Source organism: Melopsittacus undulatus, chromosome 6 (assembly GCF_012275295.1).
Source record: "Melopsittacus undulatus isolate bMelUnd1 chromosome 6, bMelUnd1.mat.Z, whole genome shotgun sequence".
NCBI classification, from domain to species: Eukaryota; Metazoa; Chordata; class Aves; order Psittaciformes; family Psittaculidae; genus Melopsittacus; species Melopsittacus undulatus.
In genome coordinates this window covers 67104614-67121717 of record NC_047532.1, presented here as the reverse complement: position 1 = coordinate 67121717, position 17104 = coordinate 67104614, and the positions used below count along the sequence as shown (strand labels likewise).

Genomic DNA, 17104 nt, shown 5'->3' with positions numbered 1-17104 from the left:
TACTTTATGGTGACACAGGGTCCAGTAATCCTGCCATTGTTAACATTTCCTGTTGTGGACTTTGGGGTTATTTTTGTTCAGAGCTGCTGCAGTACTTGAAGGACTGAGCTAAGCCTCCCCTGTGAAGAATCATTACAGACAAGGTCATCAATACTACAATAGGAAACATGGGCCCTGAGTTATTAGAGGTGGTGGGTTTGGGAGTAGAGGCTTAGTGCAGTTCTGGTAGGTGAGCTAATGAAAGAAGGCTCAAAAATTCATGTTTGATATTAAAAACACAATTGGGGCTCCAGATACCAGTGTTCCAGTGGAAAAAAAACCAACTTGCTACCTGCAGAAAACTAGTGTGTTTGTGAATTCCTGCATCATTTTCTGTAAGACCATGCATTATTTTGGCAGGTGGTGTCTGAAGTAATGTGGGGGCATTTATTTTACTAGAAGTATCCTTTCTACCAAAATGATAGGCAACAGAAATGGGATTAAACCATGTGTATAAGTGCAGGCTTTTGACATCCTTTGATTTCTGGTTGCCTCTCTGGTTGCTGTTGACTCCACAGGAAAGGGGAACAGGTCACATAAGAAATGCCATTACTGCAAATATAGCACATTGGCTTTACTATTGGTTATCCTCTTCTGTGGTTCATAATTTACAAACTCCAGAAGTGTTACTGCTATTCCCTAGTGCTGCCATGCAGTATTTAACCTACACCAGACCCATGAGCAGTGCTGGTTTGTACCCATAGTTAAAGCTGTCACAGACCAGACTCCAAACCCAGCTGGACGCAAGGACAGATGGCACTGTCAGTGCTTACATGACAGTAATACTGTCAGTTATTACGTGACAGTTCATGTACCCGTGGGCTCAATCCAGAGTGTGAGCCAGGTTCAGGATGCCCAATCCTGAAGTCCCTGCTCAACACCAACATAGCATCTGCCAGGATATAGCCGCCACCTTCTACTGATTTCTTCTCCCTGGAAAAATTCAAAGCCATCCCATACCCAAAAAACCTGGGGTCCCAAAAGCAGCCCTGAGGCTGGGCTGAGGGGATAGTGCTGCGCAAAGCTTGACAGATCACATCCCCTCTCGGCTTCAGGAGAGATTAGGGCAAGAAGACGGGTTTGAATGCAAGAGCATTCTCTACTTGGAAACATACCCAGAATGAAAACGCTTTTCATCACTCATCTCTCCAACAACTGTTGAAAACAGCATAATCCACTAACACAGAAAAGCTAAATTGCTTTCAGACCAAGTACTGAAAAACTGCTTCTGTGATTTGGTTCGGCTCAAATCCAGCATGCAGACTCTGACAGCTCTTGTGCCTCCTGGCTGCTTGGAGCGTCTGTCAGAGTTTATCTTCTTCCCTAGTTTGCTTTTGTCTAGTTTCACATCTTAACCCCTCTCCCCCCAGATTAGTAGGTTTGAAATACGAATTTTAAGTGCACCAGATGTTTAAATAGTAGCAGCACACTGGAAATACAGACTTCTAAAATACATTGCAGGGGTGCTAATGGCTGAGTCTGGGCAGGAGAAGCAAAGCTTCAGAATTTTCTTAAGCCTACCGCATTTTCTGTGTACTAAAAGTTGCATCAATCAGAAGGAAAACATTGAAAGGATGTTTAATCTCATGCACTCTTTTCTTGTTCCTACGTAAAGAGAAGGCACATTCATCGTTAGTACAGTTACAACAAAAGCAGGGCAATTGCATCAGGGGGGAGTTTGGCCCAACTAGTTCTCTGTAGAGCAGTTATTGACAGCTGTCCCCAGGTACCTTGTGTTGCTGAGAAAACAGCAAGACAAAAACCTGCCATGAGAAATAGGACTAGCTCCTGTTTTCTGCTTTTGACCGAACCAGAGCTCATGAATTTGAATGATGCTTTACCTCTTTCTGTTACACTTCTGATCATCATCAGGTGGAAAGAAAACATTTTCCCATCCAGAGAACTACACAGCTACACTTGCTCTGGCTGTTGCAGCTCAGAACCCCTGAGCAGTGTGCTTCCCAGGATACTGTATCTTAGCTAATTTTAGATGTGATGCAATGAGTGGGGGTAGCTCACATGAGGCAGGAGGGATGTAGCCCAGCAGCCACAGCTCAGAACAAACACTTTATAGTTACGGAATGCTACTTTCAAACTAAGGGAGGCTTCTTTACTACCAATGCACCTTCATGGATGTGATTGAATACACTAGCGGTAGCAATGACAAACCCTTCTGCGGAAGGATATTAGACAAGGATCAATCGGCATGCTTGCTGACCTCAGAGCTCCTGCCTCCCAGCCTTCCCCCACTCTCTGCCCCCTCTGATGTTCCCAACTAGAATGCTGTAGATGCTCTGACATGCAGACTGGCTTTTTTTCTGCATGGGCACCATCTCCTATCCCTCATTCAAGCACTCACAGAGATATGCCTTAAGACAAGTGGTTGGCTCTCTCACACTTGGTTTTCTCAACAGCCTCCTGCCCCTTGCACAAGCCAGACTGCGATACACAGAGCCAGTCCATTCACAGTCAATGTATACACAGAATCTATAAATCAATAGAAAGCAGCTCTACCTTTAGGGAAGTCTCTGCTTGCCAGAGGGGTGGCCTATCCTGACTATCGTCCTGGCTGTGATGCTGTGTTGGACTGAATCACAAGTTACATGTCCTGCTCCTCCTGGCTGACATCCTGCTAAGAGATCAGAGACTGTTGGTGGTGGTCCACTTTGCATCATACTTTGGGGTTTTATGTTTCAAGTAAAAATTCAAGTCTTTCACTATCATTAGACCACAACTTGGCATGTTCTTTCCCTGGTCACTCAATCCCCACCTCCCCCCCAGATTCCACCACTGAATTCCCCCCTTTTTTTGTCCACTGTCTTTAAATTGTTATTTGGAGATGTTTCACTGCTGGCAAACCTTTGTCAATAAATCATCATTTAAAAACACAAACAGCACATTCTTAATGAAAATATCCTTTTATACAGCTAAATGATAAAGTGATAAAGTAAATGTTTAAGAAACAGGTCCCTAATTTTCTTTTTTATGGTACTTTAAAAGAGTAATCTCAAAATAAACACAGAGAAATGTTTGTTAATCATCTGGAATTCTTAATTTCCTATTTTACATGGGAACCTGAGTAATCAGACATATGGTATGCTTGTTAGCTGGGAAAGAGTCAGGATTAGAATGCATTCTCAGAATTGGAAAGCACTAGAATACAGCAGCAGTCTTGGCTGCCTAAACTCCAAATAAACAATGTTTTGTGTTAATTGCTGGAACAGATCAACACTGAGAACACAACCCCATGCGCCCAAACAATTCTCTGAAACATGGTGCCTGGCAGGAGAGAGGGAATCTCAGGGGGCTGGGGATGAGCTATATGAGCTGTCAGTAATTTACCTGCACAGGGGATTATCAGATACAGACAGAGCTGATAAGGAGCAAAACATGAAGTATTGTTTGGTGGCTTCTGTATGAGCTCAGTAGCTTTAAGAGCGATGGTATTCCTAACAGATAAGAGTCCAATCAGATAAAAATAATCATGGTTTTGGATCATATTTAAGCATCACTGAGCTATTAGGCAGTAAAAGTACATTCTGGTGTAAGTTTTCATGGCTGGAGTGGAAGAGCAGTTCATAGGCCACACTGTTGCCATCGGCAGAGGCATGATGGAGCGTTAAGTCTCCACATCACCATTCTGCTTTGGTACCACTGTGATTCTTTACGTCACTGGTGTAATGGCAGAAGACATCTCTCAACACCTTCCTGCGTCATTAGACTTGGCCCACGCAGAGGATGAATGTTTTGCTGCTTATACATGATACGGGTCCAGGCCAATGCTACTTCTGAGAGCGGAAGTTGGCATACATACTGCACTGCGCTTTGTGCTTATTCATCAGCCGACAGTCGCTTACCTGGAATGCATCTGACCCCACTGCAGTCATGCCTGCTGTGTTCAGGCTTGCCCCTGTTTCAATGGACATAGTTAAAAGGTTTGGTTTTTTTCCCCTTTATTGCTTTTCAGTCATATATTTGAGCCTTGCATTTCACTAGGAATCAATTTGAATCCAACTACTGGGAAGAAGAAAAAGACCCCAAAACCAATCAAACCAAACACCCATACCAAAACACTTAGGGACAGCTTACAATCTCAGTTCTGGCTACTTCACATTACTTCAGCAGGGGAACAACCCTAAAGACAATGTACTTCACTAGGTAGTGAATGTGCCCCAGGGTTCCTTTGGTATGAAGGCTGTGGTGGGCACAGCATCTGAAGCAAGTAACCTCACAGGACAGCAAGCGGTGTTCAGGAAGACTGCTCAGGACAGTCCTTTCTGGTGAGAGGGAGTAAATAACAGTGACGTGTTACTACATTAATGGTCAGTCCAACTATCCAGTCATCATACACCCTGTGTACACCCAACACTCTCATTTTTGGTGTCCCTTTTCCTGGGTTGCTATTAGTTGACTCTACACTGAGACTGCACCCACTTCAGCTAAGGCAGTGACTCCACATTTAAAAGCCGCTTTGTTGTTACTTCTAGAAGTGCTTTTGTATCCTCCAAACTCTATGGCCATGAATGATTCACACCTTTAAAAGATTGCAGTCTGATGGCTTCATTCTTCCCTTTGCACAGCTGTAGGTGTTTCTAGTGGATTTGATCTGCAGGGGTGTCCAAGCAGTCCATGCTGCATTGCCAGAATTTCTATCTCTATGAGCAACTATCACACTCAAGTATTTAGAATTAAGACTGTGTGTGTTTGGATGTGCACACACATATGCTTACATATGAAAACAAGTCTGCATGCAGCTGAGGTGAGAGATATAATTGTTTACTATAACACAAACGTAAGGGGATGACACATTCACGCAAGCTGTTTTGGTCTAGCTGTTGGTTGGACTATATATGGTACAATGACTCTTTGTTTGGCAAGGGGCTAAAGATTATATACATACACTTGAGGCCTTTAGGACTCAGGCTATGCAGTAAACAACTTTCCCTTTAGACTGGCTAAGAATAATTTAAGGGACCAAACTGTTCATTTTTCTATGCCGGACTTCTGCCATATTGAGAGCACTGTATATGACAAACCTCCCAGGAATCCCAAACACAAATGGAAGTTCCACTGAATCACTTGAAGCAGCTGAAGAACACCATCAGTAAGGCCACACAACTGCATGGAATGTGATGAATTTCCAGGAATAGGCTTGTTTCCCGGAGAATACTGTGTAAGATACACATATTAAGAGAGAGCAAAGGTAATGCTGACAGTCTCTGCACCACTAGGCTATTTTAGTTTGTAACAAGAAGAATGAAGAAATCAGACATGTTGGAAGACCTTTGCTAGGCTAACAGGAAGCCTATACATATGTCAAGAGTAAACTGTGAAACAAAGCAGGACAAAATTATTTCAGCATACAAATGTAATCTGTGATTTTATTTTATGAAACCAAATCCACTTTTAGCTTGAATGCTGTACTAATTGAGAGGTTAAGAGCTTTATGTTCATGCTTCCATCTAGCAATAGTAAAGGAATGACTAAGTAAAAGGCTAGGAATAGGTGAACTCAGCAGTTCTGAGAGAGAGCAGTACACTTTGGGGTTCAAAAGCAATAGGAAACCTGTCCACTCAGGTTCATTAAGAAATCAGTTTTGCTCACTAGAACCTACTCTGAAGCAGTGGTTAAACAGGACACTTTGAAAGGAAAGTAGCACACAGCATATGTAACAGTTTGGCCTCTGTGTATAATGAAAGCAATCCTCCCAGCAGAGCTTTCTGTCTCTCTTCCTACACCGACATGCTGGAGGAAATCCCACTTTTAAATAAGTTAGAGATGCAAAATCTAGTATGGTTTGAACCCTGGAAGTGTTTGCTTCTCAGCTTTATCAAGCACAGCTCAGGTCCTGCCACTGGCTATTGGGGAGTAAAGACTGAAACTTATAGTAAAACATCAGGTGTCAAACACAGGTGACATTGTGGCTGCTGTTGTTTGCATACTTCCAGTTTCAGGTGCTCTTTTCATCATACACAAAGATGTTTAGATGGAACACAAAAACTAGGCATAGCATTTCATGAAACAGGTTTTCAAGTATTATCCTATTTCTGTTTCTCATTTACTTTTTGATAGAACAGAGAGAGAGGCAGGAATATGAAAACCCTACTTATATGAGTCCAAGGCTTTGTGGCTAGACACAGCTATCTTATCAAGAACACTGACACGTTACTAGCTACTTTTCACATCTATTTATTGCAAAGAACAGTCTGTGTTCATACAGCTGAACTCCCCTACTGCCACCAGCGAGGCTAAATCCAAACTGCCAGCTAGAAACAATCACTGGCATGTGTTGCATTACTGGGCAGGGTGCTGTGCAGCCCAGAGCTGTGCCGTAGACTACACCATGCTTGCACTATGAGTAGAGAGCATACTAGTGCTTGGGCCTCTGCCCCAGGCCTGTTTAGCTCGCACACTACCACAGACACTGTCTGTAGAGCTGCAGAAATAGCTGCACAACAGGGAGGAAAGAGGGGAGGAGAGGGTAGCACAGCCATCTCCCTAGCAGTACCATCAGTCTGTGCCAACTCACACTATTCATGGAATTTCAGCTTAGCAGCACTGATAGTCCTCCTCCAGACTTACACTGCAAAAACACAGTGGTGTCATTCTACCAGAGACAATACAACAGCCCTGCACAGAAAATGAATGCAACTATGCAACTTTTTTCCCTGTGCCTGTATTTTGCTGTTATCTCCACAGCATCTCAGTGGCGTGGCCTTTAGTCTCTGCAGCAGAGGATGACTCCCCCACGCAAGGCATCACTGTGCAGAGATCCTGAGCTAGTCCAGATGAGCTGGGAGAGCTGCCTGGCACAGCCCGTGGGCCTCACTTATAGCTCAGAAGCAGTCAAACTGCATTAGGTAAAATGGAGACAGCAATGCAGAGGAGCCCAGCTAGAATAGAGGACAGTCTGCATTCCCTCTCCTGGCAAGTATCTTGACAGTAAGTGAGAAGACAACTCCTACAGGGCAAAAATAAAGTTTGTAACAACCAGAATTACAAGAAATTAGGAGCAACTTTCCAACAGAGCAACAGCAACAATGAAAACCCCAACCAGTTAAAGCCATGATAACTGGATAATTAAACCCAGGATCACCCAGACAGTCTAATTCTGTTTTGGATAGATCCATCCCTTCCTCTCCCCCTCATCTTCAATGTTACTCTTAGATTTACCAGCTGAAGTTATGAACTGAAAGGAGATCTGGTATATATAGATGCATGCTCAAAACTGATCCATGCTCTCCCTAGAACTGTTGCTTTCTTCGCCTCTTTCAAAGTTTATTAAATATAGAGTAGATTATTTAGCCCAGAGGACACTGCATTCATAGTAACAAATACTCTCTGCAGATGTCTTAGGATGAAGAGGTTTCACATCTTACTCCCACAGGAAACTAGGTAAGGAATAAACATTAAAGTAGTGAGGCAATCTGTGTCATCCCGCTAATAAATATTGAATGTGCCGGTTGATTTCAAACAAATCTAACAGAAGATAAATAAAGGATTGGATAAACCAAGTTCCTTCAAGTTCTATGAAAACAGGCAACTGGCTACTTAGAGGAAAAAGATCCTACAAGTGTTCCAGCCAAGAGAAAGCCTGCAAGATTAAGTTAAACATCATAAAGTCAGTGAGAGGGAGGTCACTTTCAAATACTATGCAACTATATGCAACTTCAGGGACACTGATCTGTAGGCCAGGCTTCTTTCCTTCATCTGCTTATGAGATGGTGCAGCATTAAGCTCTTCCTCCCTGGTTTCAGTTTTCTTAATTTCCATCCTGTTCTGGAACAGTTTGTCAGAGACTTCAAATAGACTGTATGCTTGTCCAAGGTAGAAACAGTAAAAAGCATCTTCAAGTAGGAATATAAAGTTAATACTTGTGCATCTGCAAAATCCTAGGGATCCCCAAGAGTTACAATGCCGATGAAGTGCATGTTGTACTGACAGGAGCCCATTAGCAGCAAGAACTACAGCTGACACACAGCAATAGCTCCAGGTAAGTTCCCTTTATTAGTCCTCTGATGGCTTTGTTAACGTTCCCTGAGGCACTCACTAAAAGCAACCTCAGGCACAGAAAGGTAAAGACCTTCAGATTAATTTTTTTCTTGATCCTGGTATCTTTAAAAAGCCCACACTGTGAGAAACTACTAACTCCTGGTTTCCATCTTCTGTCCGTCTAACCTTGGACAGTGGCAGGATCAGTAACACCTCATCATGAACTTTTGAAGTGTTTAGAGATGGACCGCTAAAGAAGAGGCTGTCCTTTAATGATGTTGCAGTTAGTGCTCTATTATAGCAGATGATGATGTTGACCTCTAGTGACTGGTCTGGGGATACTTGGTGGCATTATCACAGTTAAACGTTTCTGTAAACAGTCAAAAACGTCATTGAAGCTGGTACATGAGAACAGTCACTCTTTTCCTGGAGGGAATTACACATCCCACTCACGGATCAGAAGCACCCAGCTGAAACAAAGGCCCCAGAAAGGCTGCTATACATCCTAAATTATGCATGCAGAGAGATTTAAATGACAATTGGACATGGATGCCTTGAGCTGTACAGTAGATGCAACCTCAAGAGAGAAAAAGCACCCAGGCTGAGTGAAAGGACTAGACAAAGCAGCCCTTGGAGGCAGACATGGCAGGGGGGATAATCCCAGAAGAAAACCAGAGGGTGAGGAGTCAGGAAAGGACCTGGGCTGGAAGCAGAAAGTTAAATTGATTTCTCAAAACACAGAAATTAAGCAAGAGGAGACTATTGTGATTCATTGTAAACAAGCAAACCAGAGGAACACTCCAACCCACTGCCTGCTTCTTAGCTGCCATAACCAATTAGACACATTACACCAGATTATTAGTAATGAAAAATACTGTTAGATGTGCAAATACTGACCATTAGCAAGTTACACATTTGGTGTTTAATTCTCATCCATTCTACATAAGGAAACTATTCAATTATGTTTGAAAATCATATGGTGTACATTATTTTGCACAGTCACAGAATAAAAACCAAAGACAATACATGACTTTTACTCAGATCTTACCACAGATTCAAAAGAACAAGTGTTTTATTTTCCCACAGCAGAAAACACTCTTCCCAGCAGAGCCACTGAAGCACATGAAGAAAATAACAGATACTCAGGAAAGATTTACAGAACAAAAATGACTCAAGGATTGGGAAGGACAGTATGTTCCAAATCAGTGACACAACCCGGGTGATGGAGTGACTATACTGCCCCGTGCAGAGAGAGATACAAGCAAAAGGGAGATTAGGTGACCAGAGCATGCTCCCATGTATTCTGACATGGGTTTGAATCATAGATCCTCAGGTTAGAAGGGACCTCAGGATCATCTAGTCCAACCTTCCTATGCAAAACATGAAGTGCTTTGAAATGGGGAGAGACGTAACATCATTTCTAGTCCCTCCAGAACTCAGTAGTTTCTCAGTACAAAAGGACTTTTCTCATTTTTTTTTTTTTTGAGAACTTCTTCCATTTAATACAACTTTGTTAACAGAGCTTAACATCCATCTCAATGTCACTGCTGACTTCCCAGCTTGGACTGTTTTGCATTGAAACTGGGCAAAGACAGCAAAAAAAAAAAGTAAACTGAAAATGCACATTTTGCCACTCAGATACATAAAGTAAAATAATTCACTTAGTTTTCTGCTATTTGAGTTTTGTGCATTTGTGCATATGGCTATTTATGCATTTGCTTTGCATACAGTGGCTAATCAGCAAGAGGAAGATTAACTGGGTCTGCTTTCCCCCATAAGAGTTCCATTGCTTGTTCCCAAGGCTTTGTTCCATACTGGAAATGGAGGGAATGTTTACAGTCAGACCTTAAAGGGTTTAAATTGTGTTTTTTAATCAATCAATTAAAATATTTTTTAACCTGCTTTTTCAAAGAAGTCTGTACCTGAAATCATGTTACAGTACCCAACTGGTCACGCAATATCGCCGGCAGGGGGAGAAGAAGAGTAAAATACATCTAAAGTTACCTAAAGCATGGGTAGGAAAGAAATTCTATGCTAGAAATGCCTCACACAGGGGTTTTGGAGCATTTAGAAGCAGAAATAAACTGGAATTTCAATGGGAGATTTAAAACAACTGAAAATCAAAATACTAAGGAGCAAGAGCACAAGCTAAGTATTCTCTACAACTGCTTGTTTTGATTTTCCAGGTATGGCTAATTGTTCCTCAACATTAACAGCTTAACTTTGGCATGACAAGTGCAAGGTCCTACACCTGGGTGGGAGCAATCCCAGGCACAGCTACAGATTGGGCAAAGAAGAAATTCAGAGCAGCCCTGCAGAGGAGGACTTGGGGGTGTTGGTCAATGAGAAAATGAACATGAGCCAGCTTCAGTGTGCACTCACAGCCCAGAAAGCCAACTGTATCCTGGGCTGCATCAAAAGGAGCGTGACCAGCAGGTTGAAGGAGGTGATCCTGCCCCTCTACTCTGCTCTCGTGAGACCTCACTTGGAGTATTGTGTGCAGTTCTGGTGTCCTCAACATAAAAAGGACATGGAACTGTTGGAACAAGTCCAGAGGAGGCCACGAGGATGATCAGGGGACTGGAGCACCTCCCATAGGAAGACAGGCTGAGAAAGTTGGGGCTGTTCAGCCTGGAGAAGAGGAGGCTGCGTGGAGACCTCATAGCAGCCTTCCAGTATCTGAAGGGGGCCTACAGGGATGCTGGGGAGGGACTATTCATTAGGGACTGTAGTGATAGGACAAGGGGTAACGGGTTGAAACTTAAACAGCAGAGGTTTAGACTGGATATAAGGAAGAAATTCTTTCCTGTTAGGGTGGTGAGGTACTGGAATGGGTTGCCCAGGGAGGTTGTGAATGCTCCATCCCTGGCAGTGTTCAAGGCCAGGTTGGACGAAGCCTTGGGTGGCATGCTTTAGTGTGAGGTGTCCCTGCCCATGCCCAGGGGTAGGAACTAGATGATCTTAAGGTCCTTTCCAACCCTAACTATTCTATGATACTATGATCTTTGATACACACATACCTTATCCATTTGTGTAACTGTTCATAGATTACTGCAATCCTTTTTGTTAGCACTCCTCAGCATTTATTCTCTCTCAACTGGAGATATTCTCAGAACATTTATCATTTGGGGAGAGAAAGGCAAATACATTACCTGGCATATCGAAATGTGCCAGGTTCCTAGCTGCACAGGATGCATTTCCCATGCTTCATTGGAAGTCTGATTCAACATCAGTACATACAGTTCACACTAAAAAAGCTCTCTAATTTTTTAGCATATTACTTTGGCTGAGGAAGAGTAAATGCTACTCACTCCCCACTGACCTATGGACTTACATAGCTGTCAAAGAAACCACTGGCTTAACCCTATGAAGATGGCAGAAATAGAGTAGTTAGTTAAATGAATGCTAAGAATGCAAACAGAAATGCTGATATTGAGACATAGACCTACAACCAAAGCTTTTCCTTCTAAATAGTATTTTCTTCAATACTCTTTGTCAGCTCAGGCCTTTCAACATATAGCAGGGACAGCCTCTAGTTACTGAATTTGCCTCCTGATCTGTGTGTTTCTTACTCCATCTTCTGCACTTGGATATGGCCACTATTTAGGTCACATTGCTATCTCTGAGCAATCAAAACTGGCACAGCCCTAAATAACCAGCCTTATTGTGCCCCTCCCAGCTCCCTCTCTCATGCCAGCACAAGCATGAGTTCTCCTGCTGAGAGGCTGTAATTTTATCAACCGCTGGACCCTAAGAATGAGGCAGCAACCACAGTGATTTAGCTCTTATTTCCCTGCCCTCAATACAGAAACAGAAGGAATGCTTACCTAGACACATGGGAAAGAACCTTCACTGTCATCTAGAAGCCATGGGTGACTCCTTTAACCTATACATTTATTACTACCTTAAGGAGAGAAACTTTGAAAACTGCAAGGACTTTTCCCTGCCCATGGCAGGGGGGTTGGAACTAGATGATCTTAAGGTCCTTTCCAACCCTAATTATTCTACGCCTGAAAGGAACTCAACTAGGCTTCTGCTGCATGGCTTTGTTGTTTTCCTGAAAAACCAAAACCAAAACAACCACCAAAAGCCAAACCAAACCCAAAATCAAACAACTGAATAAAACCACAACAGAAAAGATCAAGCAGATTTTTTTTCAGGGGACAAAAGTCCCCAAACCTCAGCTTGTCTCTGCTCCAGTTCTGTTTTCTTGAGCCTGCAAAATCCTGGAGCCATACTCCAAGGGGAGCAAATGACTGAGATCTGAACTGATTAAGCCTAAAGTTTTAAAAGACAGCTTGTCATGCACTATTTGCTACTGCACTGCTGAGTCAGGAACATGCAGCTCTTGTGTATATTCCACTTCCCCATTTGCCCACTGCTTCTGCTTCTCACGGACAACTGTGCATTTCCAGCACAAACATCTTTGATGCATTAAGAACTAAATGCATGGCAGCATCAAACACACAGAGCTTTTAATCAATCAGAAGCACTACTCTATTGACTTTAGTCTTTATTTGAGAGCTTAACTTATTAAAAGTCTCTATTTTAACATAATAAGTAATGTAGCTGTATTGTAGCCCACTGCAACTAGAAACTTTATGTAGCATTTCAGACTCCTCTGCTATGGATATGAGGCTCTGTTTATGCTCTTGATGGATCTATGTAAATCCGTGGCAATGAAAACCAATCCCTCTTTATAAGCTGCTAGTGCTCTTAAATCCAGATAAACAGCCAGCTACAGCAAAAAGCAAGACTCTGTAAATATAAAACTTTGTATCTTTAGTTTATCAGTTTTCTGTGAACCAACACAGGAAAGAATATGTTATCAGAGAAGACCATTTATTTCTCAAACTAGCAAAACCACACACACTTGGCATAAACCCAGATTTGAATCGAATAAGATTCATATGTTCTTGCCTTTGACATTGATGCTTGTTTCTAGCCACTTTTAAAACAGAAAATGGTTATCCATTTCCTTTTCATGCATATCTTATAATTTATATCAACAGAACAGAAAGAAATCAGTTTTACAAGCTCCTTTTATCAAGCCATCTTTAAGAATAAAAAAGAGTATTTGGAATTAGATGAAAATCCTGAACTCCCACTAGCTTTGGGTGGGAGTTAGGCACATTCACTAAGCAGTTACTCAGAAACTCAGCACCTTACAGAATCAGTCCCTCAAAATATGAGTTTTCTGTAATGAGACAGATTGCTCTGAAGAACAAATAGCATTTCTCTTGCATCAGCCAGATTCAGGAACTGATTCAGGACTGCAAATGGCTTGCTCTACAGCAGTTCGACTAGCTCCTGTCGTAGGTTCTCTCCTCTCTTCAGGCAACCTGAGGAAAGCTAGTAGTGTCAAGGATTAATGAGCCCACAGTCACCATTTATCATGGATCACTGTCATAGTTTAACCCCAGCTGCCAACCAAGCATCCAGCCAGCCAGTCACTAGATGAGGAGTGAATGAGAAGAGTAAAAGTGAGAACTGGAGGGTTGAGATAAAGGACAGTTTAATGAGTAAAGCAAAAGCAGTGCACAAGCAAAGCAATTCATTCACCACTTCCCACTGCATGCAGGTGCACAGCCACCTCCCAGAAAGCAGGGCTCCATCATGCTAACAGATACTTGGGAAGGCAAACACCATAGCTTCAAATGTTCCCCCCTTCCTCCTTCTTCCCCAGCTTTATATGCCAAGCATGACATCCTACAGTACAGGATACCCCTGGGGTCAGCTGGGGTCAGTCTGATTAGCTCCTCTCCCACTTCTACATGTGACATCCAATGTTTCTGTTCTTACACTTTTCACTTAATACCTTACTTTAGAGAAACATACTTTGCATATTACTGTGCCCTAGACCTATTTAACACCAAATATGCATTCAATGCCTATATATGCACATAATACATTACAGACCAAGTTGTGACCATGTGATCAGTTGGTTGCAATAACATACTATAAGGAAAAAAAAAAGGCAGCCCACAATAATTACTTTGTAAACACATGCAAAGTTGCACCCTAAGCAATCGTCATAAGGGGAGGTACTGATCTTTGACCTGTTCTCCTGCTGACTTTGGTACTTGCCAGACTGTACCAAACTAATTCAGCTTGTAATGCCCACAGAAAATGAGTACAATCAAGTAGTGTTTTGTCAGGCTTTTGCCTGGGACCTCTCCCCTGTACTGCTGCAGAAGGGTTAAGCATCTTTAGCTATGATAAGAAACTTGACCAATAAAAAAAAACAAAACACCAGATTTTCATGCACAACTTTATGCAGATTTGCCTCTGAGCAAGGCTGATTTTAAACCATCAGTTAACTCACTATTTCCTTGCAGGTTAGCTATGTTTTCAATGAAAATCAGCAAACTATGTTTCTGCTTTTCCCTTTTTCATCCATATAATAAACCTTAATCTTGACTTATAAGATTTTCAAATGGCAAGGCCAGTGTGAATGCAGTGACTGGCATTTCTACATACCTATTACAGTTTCCATCCTTGCACACTTTTCAAATACTCATCACATTAGTTGCTTTGCAACATTGTTTGACATGAGTATTAGTTCTGCAATAAATCAGTTTGAAAGTATGAAGGAGGGAAAAGTTTTATTCACACTTTTATAAGTTTTATAAATTGTAGCAGTAGATATATACATAGCATTCTTGTAAGAGGTAAAAAGCAATAGCAAGTAATAAAAGTGCCTGTTCACAGCATGTCCACAAGTACTATAGAGTAATACCTCACTGTGTTAAGCACCATATTAGCAAGCAAAGCTTACCAATAGCTTTGCTTGGCTAAGTGGTAATAATGATCCCTTAGACATCTCCCTGTTTGAACAATTATTCTTTTTATTTCTATCTGCAGGTTGACCACTTTTCATCCTCTCTTCTCCACCTCACCAAGTGTTAAATTCATACGGCTTGCATATCCATACTGCCCAGAAATCTTTTACCCAGGTCCTGCCAAGCAGAGAGGACACTTGCACAAGGTTATAAAACTAGATTTTAAGTCACTAGAGGTTAGATAAAGACAGAACAAATATTCATGTACATGATGGAACAGAAGGAAGCAACAACAGAAAGATATAATAGTTAATTTACTAAACACAGTAGAATGAGTTAATGCTTAAACCCTTCCAAATACCAGTCCAGCCCTGGAGTGGGTTGCTAATTTCCCCTCCATCACCTATGTGTCCTAGCAATGGAGAACTGGGATAAACTCTTCATGTAATGCCACCACGGCAGCTTCTTCAGACACAGGAATTCCCAAGACCTGGCTGTATCCTACAAGTACACAGGACTTCAGTATCACTGCTTGCTTCTTCCTATTCACTCACTATAATTCCTCCTCTGTTGCCACAGCCTACATTAGCTGTCAACTCCATCATGACAGCCAGTAAAACACTCAGTCTCTGGATTCCTTCTGGTAAACAAATTACTGTGCTTGCACATTTGAGGGACTCACACACCCAACAAGGCCAAATAAAGCCCAAGAGCTTGATTAATTCCTGATCTCTAGAAATACCCAAAGTTCCGTAAAATCCTTGATACAAACAATCTGTAGGATGTCATGCACTGCCTTCTGCTTTCAGCATTTGAAGCCATGTATTTGCTAATAGAATCCTTCAGTTGTTCCTACATTGTTCTGTATAACCTTAGCATCTACTGGGTGGAAAGGGAAAAAGGGTAAGAGTCACTTACTAAATGCAATTACAGAATGAACTTCAGGTCACATTCTTGAAGATGGGAAGTCTACATACCAAGGAAGTTTGTTAGTATGATGTAAACTTACTGGTTACAAGAATAAATCATTAGAACTACAATAAGCTGCCATGAAAACAAAATACATGGATCTGCAGGAACATGTAAGAGCTTTAAGAAGAATCACATGCCTTATTTTACTAACACTCCCATCTCAGAACAGGTAAACCATAAGTCATTTTTTCATCAGTTATTTGGTTTCATCTGCAAGAAGAAAGGGACACAGTTCTGTTAAAACTCACTAGGAAAGTTCTTATTTCAAAAGATAAGAAGCTAACACTTCAATACATAACATCACTTGCACTTTGGGGGTTTTCCTTTATCTTTAAAATACAGAGCTAAATCCAGGTTCCCAAATAGAGCTAGCAGGCTAGCACATCAGCGCAGACAGCTGAAAGCAGACTTCTGAGTTTTGCATTAAATACAACATCTCCTATGAAAAATAAAGAACAGTTCGTAAAATTTTAATGCCAAAAAAGATTTAATTATTCAAAAGAAATGGTCTCGATACGGAAGGTCACAATACAAAGTTCTTACACACAACACACACAAGTTGCAAAACCTTTTGTTGATTGGAAGCAATTGTTTAATACAAAGACTAGATGCCAACCATGCTTCTCATACAAAGCTTGACAGTGGATTCATGTGTTGATTCTCTGAGATCCCCCTCATTTCAAAGAAATATTGAATATTAAGGTTATGGATGAAGTGAATTCAACAAATTCTGTTATATCTGTCTCTACCCTCAATTTTAAGCACTAGGATTGTGCTTCATGATACAAAATGGATTATAAAGGCACACTGTGGTTTGAAAACAAGGCTAGAGACCCTAGTCTTTACACTTTCTGGGGTTTGTCTGGGTGTTTTATGAACACTCAAACATGCAGGAAAAAATCCAGCCCTTGAGTGGGTACAGAGTGAAAAAAATACTAAAGCTGCAAAAAAGTGTAACCCATTTAACGTATAAAACAGTATTTACATTCTTATGTATTTCTTAGTGTTTCCTCAGCTCCTTTGAGGTTGCACAATTTAGAAATGAAGTACCTCTCTCCCAGTTATTTCTGTTATTTCACTGACAGAACTAGCCCCAACTGCACATTTAAGATCAGTGTTCACCTACATCCTTTTTGTTGGTTATGGAAAAGGACTGGTGCGCTGTTAAGAAGTGAAAGTTTCTGACCAAGCCAGTTGCTTGCTTCTTTAACTTGCTGAATGCTGCTTCCCAATTTAGAAAAAAAGCTTTAAAGCAAATGCTTGCTTAATTTTTTAAAAGCCACTAGACTGCAAGTCTTGTGTGTCAAGTTCTGGCACAA

The 17104-nt window shown here is 41.6% G+C and overlaps 1 long non-coding RNA gene across 1 annotated transcript in view; it reads left to right on the top strand.

The window, feature by feature from the left end:
- Positions 1-17104, top strand: part of LOC117436283 (uncharacterized) — a 19299-nt gene extending 2195 nt beyond the window's left edge. Inside the window, exons 2-3 of the long non-coding RNA XR_004549706.1 lie at positions 7936-8032; positions 14896-17104. This is a non-coding gene — a long non-coding RNA (uncharacterized lncRNA). The remainder of the gene's footprint in view (positions 1-7935; positions 8033-14895) is intronic.